Genomic DNA, 18,894 nt, shown 5'->3' with positions numbered 1-18,894 from the left:
TAGTGATCCGATCTCCCTTGATTTCCATTACTCCCTCAGGTGTTGGAAATCTGAGATATTGGTGGTACGTTGCCGCAACTCCTTTGAGCTTATGTATCCATTTTCGTCCAATAATAGCGTTGTAGGGGGAAGGGGTGTCCACCACACTGAATCGGGTTTCCAGTTTCATGGGCCCTGCGTTAACCTGCAACACGATGTCTCCCAAGGGCTTCGTGGCTGCTCCATTGAATCCGTAGATGGTGTGATAAGAGGTCATTAACTGTTCATCATGGAGCTTCATCCGTTTGAATGCATCGTAAAATAGGACGTTTACGGAGCTTCCCCCGTCTATGAGGATCTTTTTGAGGTTACATCCAGCTACTGGTAGTGTTAGGACCAAGGGATCGTTATGGTCTTCCATATCTTCTTCGATATCCTCGGCATCGAAGATGATAGGAGATTCCATCCATTCTTCGTGTTCGTCCACCACTATCCCATCGACCTTAATAATTCGCAGCGGTCTTCGAATTGCTTCCGTAACCTCTTTCCTATCTGCGCTGTAAGTGAGGGTCCTGTGGCTTCAGAACACGAGATGGTGTTGATTGTTCGGTTTCCTTCCGGAAGTTGGACTGGTTTGGTTCGCTTGGATCTGTCCTCGGTAACATCCTTTCGTACGTAATGTTTGAGCTCTCCCGCATCAATTAATTTTTGGATCATTATTTTAAGGTTCTTGCACTTTTCTTGGTCTGGTGTCCGTTGAAACAGTGATATTCACAGTAATCTTTAGACTTCTCGGATCTCGGGGGCTGCTTTCCCTTAGACCATGGCCACTCCAAGTTTTCCCTCCCTTTGATCTCTCGTAGGATACGAGCATAGCTAGCGTTGAGTTTCGTGTAAACTTGATCTTCGAATTTTCGGTCACCTGCTCTTCGTTCATCCCTTCGTTCCTTCCTATCTTCGTGAGGTCTCTCCCTGAGCAACTCCTTTTGGCCCCATTGGTTTGTTCCGCTGAATTGGTGCGGTGAGACCTCTGCGGATATGCCCTCGGGTTTTCCCGTTGAATTTCTTCAAGTCGAGCGTGCTTTTCGATAATTATTCGAAGATCTCCCTCTGTCTTAGGCACGCTCCCATGAATTTCAACAAATAGGGGACTCATTCGGTCTAAGCCCCATTTGTAGCAATTGATGCTTACCACTGGGTCCACGCTCCCTATGGCTTGGCAGATCTTGTGCCATCTGTTAGTGTACTCCCTCGTGGTTTCCTTGTAGCCAATCGCTAGTGAAAAGAGCTTATCCATTCCGGTGTTTACAGTCTTGTTGTACATGTACGTTCTTAAGAATTTCTCTGCGAGTTGGTCGTATGAGTGGATGGAGTTTGGTGGCAGATTATCGAACCATGATAACGCCGATCCCTTCAGGCTTGACGGGAAGTATCTGCAGAGTACGGCGTCGTTCTGACCCCATCTAGCTAAGACACGGTTGTAGTACCGAATATGTGCAGCAGGGTCGCTGGATCCATCATAGCATTCGAACGTTGGGACAGGGCATTTCAGTGGAATAGGGGTGTTGGCCAAGCGATGAGTTAAGGGCGTGGAGTTAGCTTCTCTCATGACCTCTTCTAACCTCCCCCCGCCTTGTTTATTTTTTAATTGCCTGATCTCGGCCATCATCTCATCTCGTAGTTCTTCCATTGCGCGTGGTGCCCTAAATTCTTCTGTCGTTACCGTCTGACTCTCCATCGTCATAATCCGGGTCGGATACGCTACTTCCCCTTGTCGCGTCTTCATTAGCCGCTATGACGACTCTACAGTCTCGGTTTGGCTCTGGTGCTTTGGAGTTTGCTTCATCAAGTTGTTGGCTGGTCTTCGTGCTTAGAGCAATCCGCTCCTTTAAATCTTGATTTTCTCTGGCCAACAGGGCTACAACATCTGCGTAAACCTGCTGGCTCTTCTTCAGTTCCTCAAGCTCAGCCATCAGTCGGTGTGATTGGTTGGACCCCTGATTGGAGGTCCCAGCGCGTGCTACTACATCCATGGTGCCGCCCTCCTCCATGGTCTGCTCTAAAGGTGTAAGGGGTTCAGCTTCGGTTGCTGGCGTTTCCAAATTGGGGTGAGTACCCCTCTGCGGCGCTAGAGCCGCCGGTATGGTTTGATTTTGATCATTTGTTGGTGGCATTCCAAAAGTTAGTAGGTGCACGGGTTGGAACGTTCTGGATTCATCCACCATTTCTCTTGGTTGATTAAGTTGATTCATGGCGCAAGTATTGCTAGCCTCTGCAGCCTTCGGGACTACCGCAGCCGCACCGTACTTTGTCGCTGCTGCTCTGAGAGCCGCCGCTGCAACTGAATTAGCGTTCATAGGTGAAGTGATTTCCGCAGTATCTTGCCTTTGACTGGTCATTTTAGCTTTATCTCCCTTCTGCTTGCTTCGGGTGATGACCGGGGTTGTCCTGGGTGTTTCTTTTGACAAAGCTTTGGATTTTCCTGCTTCCTGCGTCTTTTCCATCGCGTGTCCTGTTGTTGACGATGAAATCTCGCCGAAACTCGCCTTCTTTACTCACAATACGTCCTTTCTGCACAAGGCATTTCAAACGAAAAACGGGAATATCCGCGTGAAGCGGGTTAGTTGACGAAATACATTCTTCCAGGAGAGGATTAATACACGCAAGTTACAATATACGGGTTAAAATTTTATTAAAGGAGATCCTTGGTATAAAAACTACGAAAAATCCCCCAGAGAGACGGGTTCGCATGAGATCTAAAGAAAATCGTAAATCCGCGGATTAGAACAATAAATCTTATCGAAGATTAAAGGTGGGTTTTTGACACAATACAGTTAATAAATGATCTATACGGTCCGAGCTGATAAATCAGAGCAATCATATGCCAATTTAAAATGAAATCACAGGATAAGATAAATCTTTTACCGGGACGAAGTCCCTGTTTCTAGCGCCAAATTGTGAGCACACAAACCACGAAGGGATCCGAATGCTCACAATCAATCATCGTCATCTAAGGAGATTTGTGATGATGATATCCTAGTGTTGATTTATTGGCTCAAAACCTTCGGGTTTATCATAGCCTCATCTAACAACTCCATGCGAGGCGTTTGCGCACGGGATATAAGTACAAGCAAAGAAAACAAAACGTATAAGTAAAGATCCATGGGGCAAAATAAGTATAAAGTGCTGAAATGTAAATAAGACCAAGGTTTACGTGGTTCAGCACTAAGGCCTACGTCCACGGGGTTTGTTGTTTTACTATATTCTTCTCGGTTACACGAATAGTCGAATGACTCTTTGGGTTTACATGTTTCTCTCTTCTAAATGATTAACTTACACTTGCAAACTCTCTCTCTCTCTCCTTCCCTTCCTGATTCTTCCGATCCCCCCTTTTCCTCTTGGTGGAGACGGGGTATTTATAAGGTTAGAATGTGGGACCCATCTCTGATGACCGTTGGAACCTTATCTTCTTGTGTCCTTGCGTCTATCACGCAGAGGTCTGCGTTTGCCCCTTGATCCCGCAGAGGCATCCTCGCTCGTTCCACAGGTTGATCGACACGTACACTGCTCAGAGTGTTTAATGTGGGTAGTTGAGGGGTCTGCTCGTGTCAGACAAGTGTCTTCTGCCCCTGTCACGTCCGTGTCAGCTAACTTTCTCTCCACCGTTGATCCTAGCTCCTCTTTTGGGGATGCGATAAAGTAACTCCTTGGGGTTTATTTGGTGTTTCGTAGCGCATCATGTTTTGATGTTTTGGCCCGCATGCTTTCCACGTATCTTTTTATATACACGTGTCTGATAGTGAGATATATGTGTACACAGGTTGCTAACAGCAGCGCAAGAAGTTTAAGATGGAACCTGTAGTCATCATCATAGGATGAATTAGTAAAAAGTTTACGGAAGGGAAGTTTAAGTCAAGGGATCCGTTCTCTGTTTGGAATTACAGTAGGAACACATCAAAACGTTCATCAATATGTGGTTGATTTCATTATGAATTTATTAGTACTTTAATGTATATATCAACGATTCAGCGTACACGCGATGCAGAAAAGCATTTTCAAGAAATAAAAGGATTAAAAGATTGAAAAAGTTTCTTTCAGCAACACCCGAAGATTACTGCGCCGATCAAGGCCTGTAGTATTCCGAAGATTGTCATTGAAATTCCGAAGATTGTAGTATTCCGAACAAAACGTTCTGCATATCCTACACAAAATTGAAAGATTCTCAAATCATTCTCATTCTATGTGAATATCAAAGTTCAAGTAGACTCATGGTAGTCTACCTTTGGCAGGTTTGAAAAGTATATTTTTTTAGCAAAAATGCAAAATAATATGCACTTCTAATCTGCCTTCTTACGAAAACGAAGAAATGGGATAAAAACTAATAGCACGGAGTCTTGGACGACACTAACATGTTTATTTATTGAATAAAGGTTTCTTGCCGATTTAAGTGTACTATAGAGAAGTGAGAATGACGTCAAGAAAGGCATATGAAAGTCAAAGAATATAAATGAGCCACATTTCTTATATTTACAAACTGTACGTTATCCTCCGGTGCGTATGCACCGGGTTAGAGGCTTGTAGATTATTGATTCGCTCCCCCTTATATAATGATCCCTAAACCATATGTATGTAGTAAGAAACTACTAAATAATACTTCCCTTTTTTGTCAATAACATTGGTAAAGGTACGAAAATCGTGGGATCGTAATGAATACAAAAGATATTTCATAGTTTTAAGGAAGTTAGAAATACTACATAATAATTAGATAACTCTGTTATTACGTAACTCCTCATATCAATTGTTTTAGATGATATCACATAGTAAGAAAATACTTAGCGCTCATCTAGGAGATTTATGATACAAGCATCCCTTTTAATTCCACAGCCACACTCCCCACAAAGATATAGCAATTAAGCACAATTTCATTTAAGAACAAATTTGATGTCATTTCCAAGATAACAACATGAGTGACCTTGTTTTATGAAAAATAAGGATTTTATCGGACATTAACAAATCACATGGATTTGTATCCTGAAAATCGACTTTAAATAATCTCAACGCCAGTTACAGACAAAAAGATAATTTTAATAAATATGACACAACATAAGAAAATCTTACGGAGTGTGTCAAGCAGTAAAAACACAGAAGTGTGATCACGAGTAGATCGATACTGCGGAAAAATTCTCAAAGAGTTTGTTCTATTTTCCGTTTATCAAAAAACATAATAGATTTAACTTCTGAGGATATATGAAATATCAGCTCAATTTACGAAAATCGTAAAAGCGTATATATTTCATAAGACTTTTGCAATAATTAAATCAATAACGATTATATACTGCAGGTTCATCTTCCAACAACTGTAGAATTTAAATAAATAAATCTAAGAACATGCAAGATGAAAAACGTTGGAAATAGCTTGTGTAATCACAATTCTTGTTATACCAAATCCTAGTTATCCTTCTTAAAAATAAGAATAAATTCTCACAAGAAGTTTCCTAGAAAACAAGATAGAAAACAAATTTAAACTAGATTTTTCCGGACTCTTCATTGGTATTGAGGCCTTTGAATTTGTCATCAACTGTATCCAGGAGCTCTTCAGAGAAAATATCCTCATTGAGAAGTTCACGAACATGCGATTTCATGAGAACAAGGTCAGCAGAAACCTTTTTCAACTCAGTCTTCAACACGTCTAGACCTTTTATCATTTCAACAAGTTCTAGTTTTGCTTCCTCAAATTGTTTAAGAAAATCATAAACAACATCAACACAGATCATCTCTTCCCGTTCAACATCTTGATGATTATATGCAAAAATAGCAATTCACTCCAGAATTTTCTGGAGAATCAATAGCTTCATCATCAATCAGAGTTCTCTTCTTTCCTCTTGTTTCAATACCATCGCAATTAAGAGCTTTCTCCATGCTTTAGATTCGTGACATATGAGACATGCTTGGGTGTGGAACCTTGGATGAGAGTTTCTCAATCACAAGTCAAGGTATATAAAAGAGTTTGTAAGGAGGCATTATATGGGATGGCGGTCGGTCCATGACCTATCTAATTACTAGGGTTTTCGTACGGCCACAACAGAAAAAGGTACGTGTACCTTCCCATGGTATGAGACTCGTCGCTCCTACTAGGTTTTGAAGAAAAAAAACTTTTGCGGGTAGAAAACAATTTTTAGAGAGCACATAACAAATTTTCAATACTGCAATTTTCTACTTTTACTATGACAGATATTCCTTTTAGAATACTAATGTATTCTTAGCTCAATAAACGTGTGTTTAGAGCACAAGAGAATTATTATTCCTGTAAAGACTTTTATCAGAAAATGCATTTTGGAGCTTGGCTCCACAATAATTTTTTAACATCCGTGTCTGATTGAAATTATCATAGAGAATACATAAAGGTTGCAATATGAAAAGATTAAAGCTCATCACACCTTAGTACTACTTGAGATAAATAGTACACCTGTCATGTAGTAATCCTTATCTAGCAGAATTTTCATGGATAAGGTTCCAAAACTTGTGCCTAGTTTGTACAAGGATGAGCCACATGCTCACGGAGGGAGTTATGCGGCAGTTTGATGTTTTTACCCATTTCTTATACTAGGAAAACTCTTTTGGAACGTGAAAAATGATCATAGAAAATTTTGTCATTATAATAAGAAACACGATAAGAATCCTTACCTGAGATTGCTTGTCTCGATGAGAATAACAGTTTATCAATAAGATCCTTATATCCTGTAATGATCAAATTAATGTTAGCTTGTTGAGCTGTTTCAAAAGCATCAACCTTTTTAGGAGGCGTATAGGTATTCTTTCGAACCCATATTTGAGAAGGTTTCACCGAGTTTTTTTAAAAAAATTTTGCACACTACCCTTTTGACTTGTTCGAATATTCGTGGACCATGAAGTACTGACATTTCTAGAAGCAGATTTGCTTGAATGTGATTTCACCTTGAGAAATTTAGACATCCGAATATCAGTTACACCCTTCAGAATTAAATCCAAGGTGTCTTGAAGACGGCCAAACTGATAGTTTTCCAACCTCAGTTTACACTTTCTTTGAACGTGTGCTTTAGTGTTGCAGTAATAGCACACTTTCTGAGTTTCAATGAAATCAAAATAGGTAGTTCTATCATACTTGTCTTGTAAAGAACTTTTCCTCATTGGAGACAGTTTTTTCTTGGTCAGTGAATTTTAACTGATCATCTCTTATCAAAGTAATAGTACTTTGTTTATCGGTTTCTGACTACGATTTTGTTAACATATAATGAACATCATGTGTTCTTACTTTTACCAACTCATCGTAATGTACAGAGATTGTATTCATGGTAGTTTCTTTAGATTCACTATCACAACATGGAGTAATGTTCTTACTCGATAATCGTTCGATCTCTAAGGCATTATCTTTGAGTTCAGCTTAGAGTGAAAGAATATTCGATTCCACTTTGGCATGTTCTTCTAGAAATATCCTTGTTTTGGAATCATGTTCAGAAATAATACCAATAAGAGTATTGACTTTAAGTTTCAGCCGAATGACCTCAGAAGTCTGAAATTATATACGCTTGAAAATCTCAGAACTTTCTTTGGCTGCTTCCCGTTCTACTTCTGAGTCAGACTCATCAATAAGATAATAGAGATGACACTTATCAATATCCAACTATTTTATGGAAACACAATTGTTTATGGGTGAAAACTATTTCTGCTGGTTTTGGTAATTTGGGGTGTGTGGATGAGAAATGAATCTAAACCCTAAACAAATGCACTGCACGGGAGTGTTTTTGATTCGAGAGATCAATTTGTACAATTCTGTCCTAAACCAAGAAATGGACGTTCCAGACTTGCTTCAGTCACAAAGTGAAGGAGATGGGATTGATCTTAGGGAGGGAAGCGAAGAAGGTGTTGAGATCGTGGAGGTGTAGGTTGTTTATGAATTGTATCAGAATACCGAACTGGCTTGCAATAATGTAAGCAATCATCTCTGGGTGTTTGAATACATTGTATCAACACTTGGTTTCCGTCTTGTCTGTCTTGGAAATAGGGAGGAGAACCTATTTATACAAGTCATTGAGCCTAACCCACGTCTCTTGTGGGAAGTGGAGGAAGTGGAGTGATGGAGTTGTGGAGTCGTGTTAGTGATTATCACACGATCAGGTATGAGCCCACTCCTCCCATCATCACTAACCGTCCATGTCTTCCTGACACGTTCTTGTGATGGCGCGTTGCACGCTGCACGCTGTAAACCGCCAGACCAATACCCCAGTATGTATCCCCCAATTTGTGACATGCTTGATGTCTCGATTGTGTGGATCGTGGGACCCACAGAAGGTAGCATACGGTGCTAGGTTAAATAACTAAGTTATTTAGGAAGTCGATATTCATGAAATATCGTGTGTATTCTATACATGTAACGCATCGAATATAATCAATGTGTATGAAGCATCGTTGTTTTAAGGCTTAATGGAGTAAGTCGCGGATTAAGCGTCTTAGAACAGATGCATGCTTAGCTATCTTCGAATGATAGTTTGGAGGTTACACAGGCAAGCCCTCCCTTGGCCGATCACATGATGCGGTAAGGTGACGGATGGTAATCACCACGACATCTTATTGACCATTTAACTCCTAGCCTGGGATGCCTAACCAAGCTGGTAGAGTTGGACGGATGAGATGATATATGACGCTCATCTGCGACCGTTGATGAAGTTTTAGGGTTTTGAAGAGGTGCAAGCATCACTCTTCATCTTGGTCGAAACCAAGCATGGGAGGTGTTCTTGGCAGGACCGACCGGGCAGGCGTGTAGACGGCTTGCCGATGTGCATGTCCATACCTCAGCCCCATGAAGATGCGATCTAGTCCACTCAAGTTTACTGGTAAAGAGGAGTGGTTGAGATCGATTTGCGACAGGAATCCTGTGCCGCAAAGGATTTCCAAAGGGGCGCGACATGCCATCTTCAGGGCGCACGAACCGAGGCGTCTGGTCCTGCCTTGCTCTGGCCGGTCATACATAGAGGTAGACGGGCCCACGGTGATCATGTAGATACTCTCTGGACCTCCTTAGTCTATTCCTGCACCCTTCATCCAGGCTGGCGAAGATGGACACTCGTATCGACACATGTAATATGTCGCAAACCCTAATTAGGGTTTTATGTTGGTCGCGTGCATGCTACGTTGGCCGGACGAATTTGCATGTTATGCTCTTCGTATGGACTGGCCGACCACGTGGGACCCACATAATAGACGCATTTATATGTCTAATTTGTCCTCAATGTTTCGTATTGTTAGTACTCGATTTCGTACTTATTATGGTGTTTTGTGTGTTTGTAGGCATGTTTGGGAAATAAACATTTTTGGAAAATTCGACTCGAAAAGTTGCCCGGGACACCCTTGGAGGACACGTGTTATTCGGTCTCTCACCGTTGGTTAAGGGGCACCCCAATTACTAAGGGGCACACTAGCTGCTATTTACACCCCCTGGTGGGCAGCTGCTAAAGGGACACCATATCCAGATAGGGGGACTCCCCTTTCTTCTTCGTTTGAATCTAAAAATTGGCGGGAATATTTGAGCTTCACGGACCAGAATTAGGGATTGTAAATTGGAGATATTAGAAGGAGACTAAAGCGTTGAAACTCTTGGGAACGACTTGTTTTGACCTAACAGAGATGGTATGGGCTTTAGAATCGCTGAAATTTGGATGGATATTGTTTCCCAACAAAACAGGAGAGGCTAGTTTTCTCAGGTTTTCTGGGAAAGTTTGGGAAGAGATTTACTTGGAGATTTTCATGGGAAAGGCTTTGTTTGGGCCTGTGATGATGAAACAGGTCTGGTAAATCCTTTGGTTTCGAGAAAATAACAAAGTTTACGTGGATTTAACAAAACAGAGAGGAATATTCTCCCGTGAGATATTCTTGAGATTATTGCTATTCTTGGTTGATTTGGACGTGGCTGAGTGTGTTTGACAGCATCAGCGATGAGTAAGAAGCATGCTGGGAGTGTTCTGGCAGAAAACCAACGCGTGAAAAGGAGAGAAAGGAAAGATATTATTTCCGAGATTAATTTTCTTTACTGTCAAGTTATGGGAAATATTTTGGAGTTATGAGGAGTAATCCTTGGTCCTGACGAGTATATATAGCGTACTGGTGGAGCAGAAAAGGGGGATGGAGAGTTAGGGGTGAGAATACAACAGAGAATCAGGAGTTGCAGAGATTGTCTCTGCTGCTGCCATTGAAGAACATACAAAGAACATAAGACTACAAGAAACAGTCATTTATGCTACAGTGTATATGACAGTCGCATGACAGTCTTATATGCTACAGCGATACGACCCACAGCCGAGGGTCGTAGTTCTCGGGTTTGTAACAAATATAATTGTTACAAATCCGATTTTGAATTATTTCTCCATTTTCTCCTTGTAAACACCTTTTTGAGCAATGCAAACTTCATTTGAGTGTGTTTTCACCATGAGAAGCTAAACCCCACCACCGGGACAACGGTGGAAGCAACTTTTCATGATCGTGGTAAATGAATTAATTCTTTTATTGACTTTTTGCATAGATTTAATTGCTTTATGATTTCTATTAATTACTTGTTATTTTGTTAGATGCCGCATGCTTAGTTTTAATTACTTCAGATGCGTCATGCTTTTAACTTACAAGTGATATTTTACGAAATCTATTTTTGGCAAAGAACTAGAGTCACAACTTCTTTTGTTTGAGCTTTATTGTCTAGAAGTAATGACTGAACCGCAACAATATGAAAAGTAGTGAAATCCAGAGTCCCGGTCTCTCTTCATCCTGTGACAAATTTTGTATATATATTTTTCCTTATTTTCTTTATTAAGTCTTAAAACAAATTCTCAACAAATCTGAGTGAACGAATCATCTTACTACAACATCATTGAAAAATACCATCAATTTTTGGCGCCGCCGACGCGGATTTGTTTATAAATTTGTTTTTACTTTTTTTTTTTTTATTTGTTCCTTTTTACTCCTTTTGGTATTTCTTGTTTGCTTTCAGATTTGGAACTGAGCTAAAGAAAAGGGGAGAAAGTGCTGAAAACAAAAGCGAAGCTAAAGAGAAAAAGAAGGAGGAATCCAAAAGGAGTGAAGAAGAAATTTTATGTATATAGATATTCTATTTTATTTTTATTTTTTTATTGTATTTTTTTTAGAAACTGTTATTAAGTTTTTTTATTTTATTTTTGGACATTTTTATTTTTATTTTTGGACATTGGACATTTTTATTTATTTATTTTTTTAAAAACCCTACAGAAGGGTACTTTTAAATAAATTGTTTGCAGAGAAGGACGACGATTACGATATCGCCTCGGCCCCTCGGGTTCGCACATGACATAGGAGTCGTGGCCCGAGTCGACTTCAGCGGTTCTTCGCCCGTCTGGTACGGGAGGTAAGTTTTTCGAAACACCCGTGAATCCCCTGTCAGCGGGTTTACTGTATTCCTTAAGGTGCATATATGCTGAGGATTTGAATACGGTTGTTTCAATTTCCTAGTAAAGGGCAAGGCCTGGCCAAATCAAGATAAGGACTCATATTTCATCACTGTTTCCTTCTTGCCCTCCTTAGGAACACGTAACCTACGCGAACCTAAGCCTTAAAATTTGGACTAGAACGAGACCGATAGGGTAACGATCTTAATAGGAAAGTCATTCGAGAAATATTGGTTACCCTTTTAAGCATACTTCGAAGTTCATGATGGTTTCTGTGAGTTGAGTGCGTGACTACGCCGCCTTGTAATGCGGTGAGGCCTTGGGTATCAAAGCTCCACGTAGCTTCCCTCGCCTCTATTCAACTTACTTTGACTCGGATTGATTCCAGAGGGGTTTTCTTAAATTGTAATGAATTCCCTTTCGAAGGATTAGAAGCTGGTCTAGAAACAATCTAAGTGGAGCCATTATGCTTATTGTTTGCTAGATAAAATAGGCTTGTTGTGGTCGATTCAGCCTTCTTTGTGTTTGTTTAGAATTCCCTTGCCGTTAGGATGTCGAACTGGTATTATAATAGCCAATATAATGATTATCCGACTGAGCAGCTTAGACATTATCCTTTTTATGACCATAGTGTGAATAGTGATTGGGAAAGCGAAACCTTTGAAGGTTATGGTCCAAACCATTTTGATCCCAATTACTATCCACATACCCACAGGTCATACGAGCAAAACAATCCTTTTATTTCTCTAGAAGAGTCTCTCAAGAGTTTCAATGAGTCAGCACGAAAGTTATTTATGAAAGATACTTATAATATTCTTCTCCCAGAAGAGTCCGTAGAGCGGTCAACTAAGATATCTCTAGAAGAGACCCTCAAGCAATTTACTGAGAAAACAAATAGGATTGTGGAAAAACTTGCTCATGATAGTCTTAATTTCCAGTGTAGTTTTCCCAATACCACCCTCGAAAATAAGGATAGTTTTTATTCACATAATTAAGATGACGAGGTTAGAATTGGTAACACTACTTGTTTTGATAAGGTTCGATCATTTTCATGTTATTATAGTGATGATTATAATGAGGATAGTATTGATGAAGAACATGAAATATGTAGGCATGGTGATCAGGAATTTGTTACTCCGGTTGAGCTTTATAATGATCGTGTTATTTCTAGTACAAATCCAAATAATTTTAATAATTATTCACCTATTCAAAAGGATGTGGATTTGACTAGAGATACCACCGTTTTAGACGATGTAGTTCATGATCCTTTAGCCTGCAGTATGTTGGATAATCCGTTATTTGATGTGTCTATCAGTGAATCGGAGGAGGTAACTATGATTAAAACCTTAGTTGATGAGACTTTATATGAAACTTTCTCTGATAATCCTTTATATGATTGTGATGATGGTTTAGAGGAAAGAGTTTACCGTGAGAATACTGTTTTAGAATCTAGCGATTTAGAAACACTAGTCTTAGAAGATGATAAACTCGTAGAGATGAGTGAGGATGAACCAGACTTAGAAGAAGCAATTGACCATTTTTAGGAATCCGATGACCTAGAAATTAGGGAAGTTGTGACTAGTCTTTCTAGAGACACAGAAAACACTAAGTTTGGGGGTGATTATCATTCTCCGTGTGTTTTAACTCTTAGAAAGTACCCTCTTGTAGGACTTGACATTTGTGTCTCAACCATCTTACAAGATTATCTTCATACACGTTTTCCCGAACCTAATGATGTCCAGAAAGAAGCTCAGTTGTTAGAAATCCATCCTCTGGTTGATGTGGTTAACCCAGGCTATGATACCAAGATTGACTTTGTTTTCCCACCAAAAACTTTTCTTCTAATTGTGGGAACTTTTGATTTTAAGATGTGTCGGTTATTAAGTTTTGAGACTAAACCTAATCACTTTAGGATATTAGGGTCGACACATTTTCTTAAGGAAGACCACCTCTTTCATTGTGGTCAGCTGTGTGAGTCAAATCTAATTGACTTAGAGGATCCCCAATTATTCAGGCTGTTGTTATGTGCTTCTAAGTTCTTAGTTGAGTTTTTCCAGACTCTAATACCTGAACCGGATCTTAGCTTTGAGGAAATCCAACCGATGAAAACCTGTTATCTAGACCCAGTTATAGAACCTGAGCCACAACTAGATGTAGTTGTCTTAAACAAGGGTATGTTCGGTATCTTTTTGGTCTGTTGCAGTTTCCTCTTCTTGTGGGTATTACTTTTTGATCCAGATGACCCACAGTTATCCGGCTACTTCTATATGATTCTATGAGGTGACTAATTCTTCCAATGTCTGGCTGAAGACTTTAAACTTAACACTTCTTGGGAGGTAACCCAATATTCTTGCGATACGGAAATATGTTTCCTTATCTCTTTTTCTTCAAGTGGTAACAATTTCTCCTTGTTCATGCTTTTAATTTTATCTTTAGAACATTGAGGACAATGTTAGATTTAAGTTTGGGGGTATTTTAGTCGCATTTTTGAAACTTTTAGCGTCACATGGTATCCGGTTAGCTAAGTTTACATTCTGTTTCTCACCGAAAAGATAAAAGTTGGAATGCTAGAGATAACAATCTATTGAGACATTAGAGAAAAAGACATTGAGATCCTTGAAATTCAGGAGAGAACTTTTTCCTTTTAGAGGGTAACCGTGATGGACCTAACCATCCATGATGGAAAGGCAAGTAGTTCAGGAAATGTTAGAAAGACAAAGCAACCTCACAATGTAGTCTTAGTTACTGGATTACGACTTTCTCTCAGTAGAAACTTATCATCATCAACAAGCAGGGCGACATCAAAATCTATGAAGAAAGTTGAAAACGTTTAAGGTTTAGAAGCAACAATAGAAGAGAATAATTCAAAAATCAAAGTTGAAGACTTAGCTATAAAAGCAAACGATTTAAGTTGTTGAATTTCATGATACCAAGACATCACAAGTTGCGAAGATCCAAGTTATATGTCCTTCTCATGTCCATGTAAATTTTTGTCTTGTAATTGTTTTGTTACCGAAAAAAATAAAAAAAAAATAAAAAAAAAATCATCGTTACGTTTTGTTCAAATAGGCCAAAGGGAAGTAGAAATTTATAAGTCAGGCAAGAAATCGAAGAAAAGAGTTAATTTTCAAGGTTCTATGAGGTTCGATAGTTTATCATCAACAGTTGAAGACCGACGAAGACGTTGTTTCTACTGAGCACTATGAGAGAGTCGAAGAAAGATACATTTGGTTGTTTTGTTAGTCCGCTTTCAATATGGCACAAGATCTTTCTAGCACTGTTTTAACTCATCACACGTAATTAGTCCAGCTGTGTAGCAGATGTCCCTCTCATCTTTATCTCTCTCCTAATCTTATCCAGTTGTAAATTAGCGGACGCATCTTACAATGTTTATCTAGCTGTGTAGCGGATATCTCTTTATCTAGAAGAGTTGCGGATGTGTCTCCCCTTTTCTTTAGTCAGCTTTAGAGATGGCACCTTTAATTTCTCTAGCATCCTAGTTACTTGGAGATAGGTTGAGAATATGTATGTCCTCATAGCTCTTTGGATACTTGTGACCAAGTAGAAGTCATGGTTTTGTGGGTACACCTCTGGTAAACCCTCCCGAGATTAACTCGATTTTATTTTTTATTTTCTTTTGCTCGAGGACTAGCAAATAATAAGTTTGGGGATATTTGATAGACGCATTTATGTGTCTAATTTGTCCTCAATGTTTCGTATTGTTAGTACTCGATTTCGTACTTATTATGGTGTTTTGTGTGTTTGTAGGCATGTTTGGGAAATAAACATTTTTGGAAAATTCGGCTCGAAAAGTTTCCCGGGGCACCCATGGAGGACACGTGTTATTGGGAATCTCACCGTTGGTTAAGGGGCACCCCAATTACTAAGGGGCACACTAGCTGCTATTTACACCCCACTGGTGGGCAGCTACTAAAGGGACACTGTATCCAGATAGGGGGACTCCCCTTTCTTCTTCGTTTGAATCTAAAAATTGGCGGGAATATTTGAGCTTCGCGGACCAGAATTAGGGATTGTAAATTGAAGATGTTAGAAGGAGACTAAAGCGCTGAAACTCTTGGGAATGACTTGTTTTGACCTAACAGAGATGGTATGGGATTTAGAATCGCTGAAATTTGGCTGGATATTGTTTCCCAACAAAACAGGAGAGGCTAGTTTTCTCGGGTTTTCTGGGAAAGTTTGGGCAGAGATTTACTTGGAGATTTTCATGGGAAAGGCTTTGTTTGGGCCTGTGATGATGAAACAGGTCTGGTAAATCCTTTGGTTTCGAGAAAATAGCAAAGTTTACGTGGATTTAACAAAACAGAGAGGAATATTCTCCCGTGAGATATTCTCGAGATTATTGCTATTCTTGGTTGATTTGGACGTGGCTGAGTGTGTTTGACAGCATCAGCGATGAGTAAGAAGCATGATGGGAGTGTTCTGGCAGAAAACCAACGCGTGAAAAGGAGAGAAAGGAAAGATATTATTTTCGAGATTAATATTCTTTACTGTCAAGTTATGGGAAATCTTTTGGAGTTATGAGGAGTAATCCTTGGTCCTGACGAGTATATATAGCGTACTGGTGGAGCAGAAAAGGGGGATGGAGAGTTAGGGGTGAGAATACAGCAGAGAATCGGGAGTTGCGGAGATTGTCTCTGCTGCTGCCATTGAAGAACATACAAAGAACATAAGACAACAAGAAGCAGTCGTTTATGCTACAATGTATACGACAGTCGCAGGACAGTCTTATATGCTACAGCGATACGACCCACAGCCGAGGGTCGTAGTTCTCTGGTTTGTAACAAATATAATTGTTACAAATCCGATTTTGAATTATTTCTCCATTTTTTCCTTGTAAACATCTTTTTGAGCAATAAAAAATTCCTTTGAGTGTGTTTTCACCATGAGAAGCTAAACCCCACCACCGGGACAATGGATGAAGCAACTTTTCATGATTGTGGTAAATGAATTAACTCATTTATTGACTTTTTTGCATAGATTTAATTGCTTTATGATTTCTATTAATTACTTGTTATTTTGTTAGATGCCGCATGCTTAGTTTTAATTACTTCAGATGCGTCATGCTTTTAACTTACAAATAATATTTTACGAAATCTATTTTTGGCAAAGAACTAGAGTCACAACTTCTTTTTTTTGAGCTTTATTGTCTAGAAGTAATGACTGAACCGCAACAATATGAAAAGTGTGAAATCCCGAGTCCCGGTCTCTCTTCATCCTGTGACAAATTTTGTATATATATTTTTCCTTATTTTCTTTATTAAGTCTTAAAACAAATTCTCAACAAATATGAGTGAACGAATCATCTTATTAAAACATCATTGAAAAATACCATCACCACATTGGGCCGATGGTGAACATGGTGATACTTGAACGACGGTCCTGGGTGCAATCTAAGCCATCCAACCATGCTTGCGAAGTTGGATGGTCGTGATCAATTTGGATTTCCACGGTTTCCTAAAGCATCACTCCATCCATGTTTGGGCAATCGTTTATTGCTCCATAGATTGGATGTGGGAGAACCGATCAGGTAGGTGGAAAGTGGGCCAGCCAATGGGTGTACCAACACTTCACCAATTGATCGAGGGACAATCCAAGCCTTCCAACTGTGCCTGCGAAGTTGGACGGTCGCGACTTATTTTGAGACCATTTTTGACAGTCCTGCGCATGCTATCCACTCCATGCCTGCTCGACCATCCTCTTCAGGGCTGGCGTTTGGCGGCTATTTGGGGGTAAGGCATGCATTCGACCAGCCAGGGCATAACCGGGCCGCTGGTAGTCATTGTGGTGATAGCCTGCTCCTACTGAGGATCGTCTAGGCTCTCGAATCATGCGGCCAACCTGCGTGGTCATGATTATTTCCGAGACTAGCACGGGCAGTCCAGATTATACTCAATCGGGCTAGTATAACACACCGAGAGGAATGCTCAATCGGGCTAGTATAACACACCGAGAGACATTACTCCATCGGGCTAGTATAACACATCGAGAGATAGCCTGTACCGGCATTTTGTGCATGCCTCACTGTTGACACTCGGAGATTCGTGTTACTCTATTAGGAGTAACACTCAGTCCTCATGCCGCATCAACAATGAGGGTTCCTGGGAACAACACAGGAAATACAAGGCTAATAAAGAATTAATTAATAATGTTATAAATCCACAGAAAATCGGGATTGTTTCTACATGCTCCATTCTGGGTGTATTTAAGTCACATGGATTTTTTCCACATGCTACATTCTAGGTGAATTAATAAAGTGAAGAAGTATTCATCACTCAAATGGCCTTATCCTTTACAGGATGTCAGCCTATTAAATTCGGCTTTTACAATTTTAGCCTTAAACGAAAATCCACCATCAACATTAAGTTCACTGCCTAGCACATAGTGATTACATCGTTGTGGGGTAGGCATGAGATGGTGATAATTTACATATCGAAATGACCAAGCTAAAGTAAATATATATTTACCGCGTGAGAGAAGACTGTCGTATGCCCAAAACGTCCCGGAGTTGGTTGAGTCGTTCCTCCTCAACGGTCTTTTCCGATCTTAATTAGGGTTTGGAAGATAGCGTGACTTGGTTGGTGTTAAATCCTTGTCCATTGGGTATACTCCGCCGCAGCCGCCTCTAGTCTTCTTTTAACATGGTCGGAATTTCCTCCTCAGCCAAGCATCGTAACAGATCGCCTCCAAAGCACTTGCGATATAGGACCCCTTCGTGAAATACGAACCGTTTCGACCTTTTCTTAACCTTGACAACCTCCTTTGGATTAGCAGGAATTACTCCATCGCGGAGATAGCTAATATACAGCTCTCTCCAGTACCCGACATGACTTATGCTGCAAACCTCCAGTTGGTGTGGCGGCGCTTGACAGTTCGAACAAGACTTTTGGAGTAGCCGAGGTTGCGTCTCCATTTCTGGCCAATAATATCCTAAGCATTGAAGACGTCGATAGAGCGTTACCACCAATGTTTGTCCACAAATTTCATTGTGAACACGGTTAAGCTGCAGCTGTGCTTCATCATCTCCGAGACATCTTGATAGGGAACCGTCCGGGTTTCGATGATATAACATACCATGGAGCATTAAGAAGCTTTGAAAGGTTTTGAGACTAACCTTTCCTTGAGAAAGCGATCTGCTAAGCTCCTAGATGATCGGATTCCGCCAGTCGCAGGTTCAAGTGTCTTTGCATTGTGAAAGCCACGTTGATTCTACCGTTCTTCTCTTCACTGTCAGGGTTTATTCTATACCTTCGAACTGTAATTTAGAAGCCAGTGTTGTTAAACAATCGGCGTGTCTGTTGTTGCTACGGCCGACATGAGTTATGGTTGCATCGGCAAAGTAGCTTAGTAACCTATGTTCTTCAGATCGATACGGATCTAGGGTTACTTCCTTCAGTGCATATACTCCATTCATCTGATTAACTAGTGGTTTATAATCACCTTTTATTTCCAG

This window comes from Papaver somniferum, chromosome 1, assembly GCF_003573695.1.
Source record: "Papaver somniferum cultivar HN1 chromosome 1, ASM357369v1, whole genome shotgun sequence".
NCBI classification, from domain to species: domain Eukaryota; kingdom Viridiplantae; phylum Streptophyta; class Magnoliopsida; order Ranunculales; family Papaveraceae; genus Papaver; species Papaver somniferum.
The sequence above is the reverse complement of the archived record's forward strand: the minus strand, read 5'-3'. Positions refer to the sequence as shown.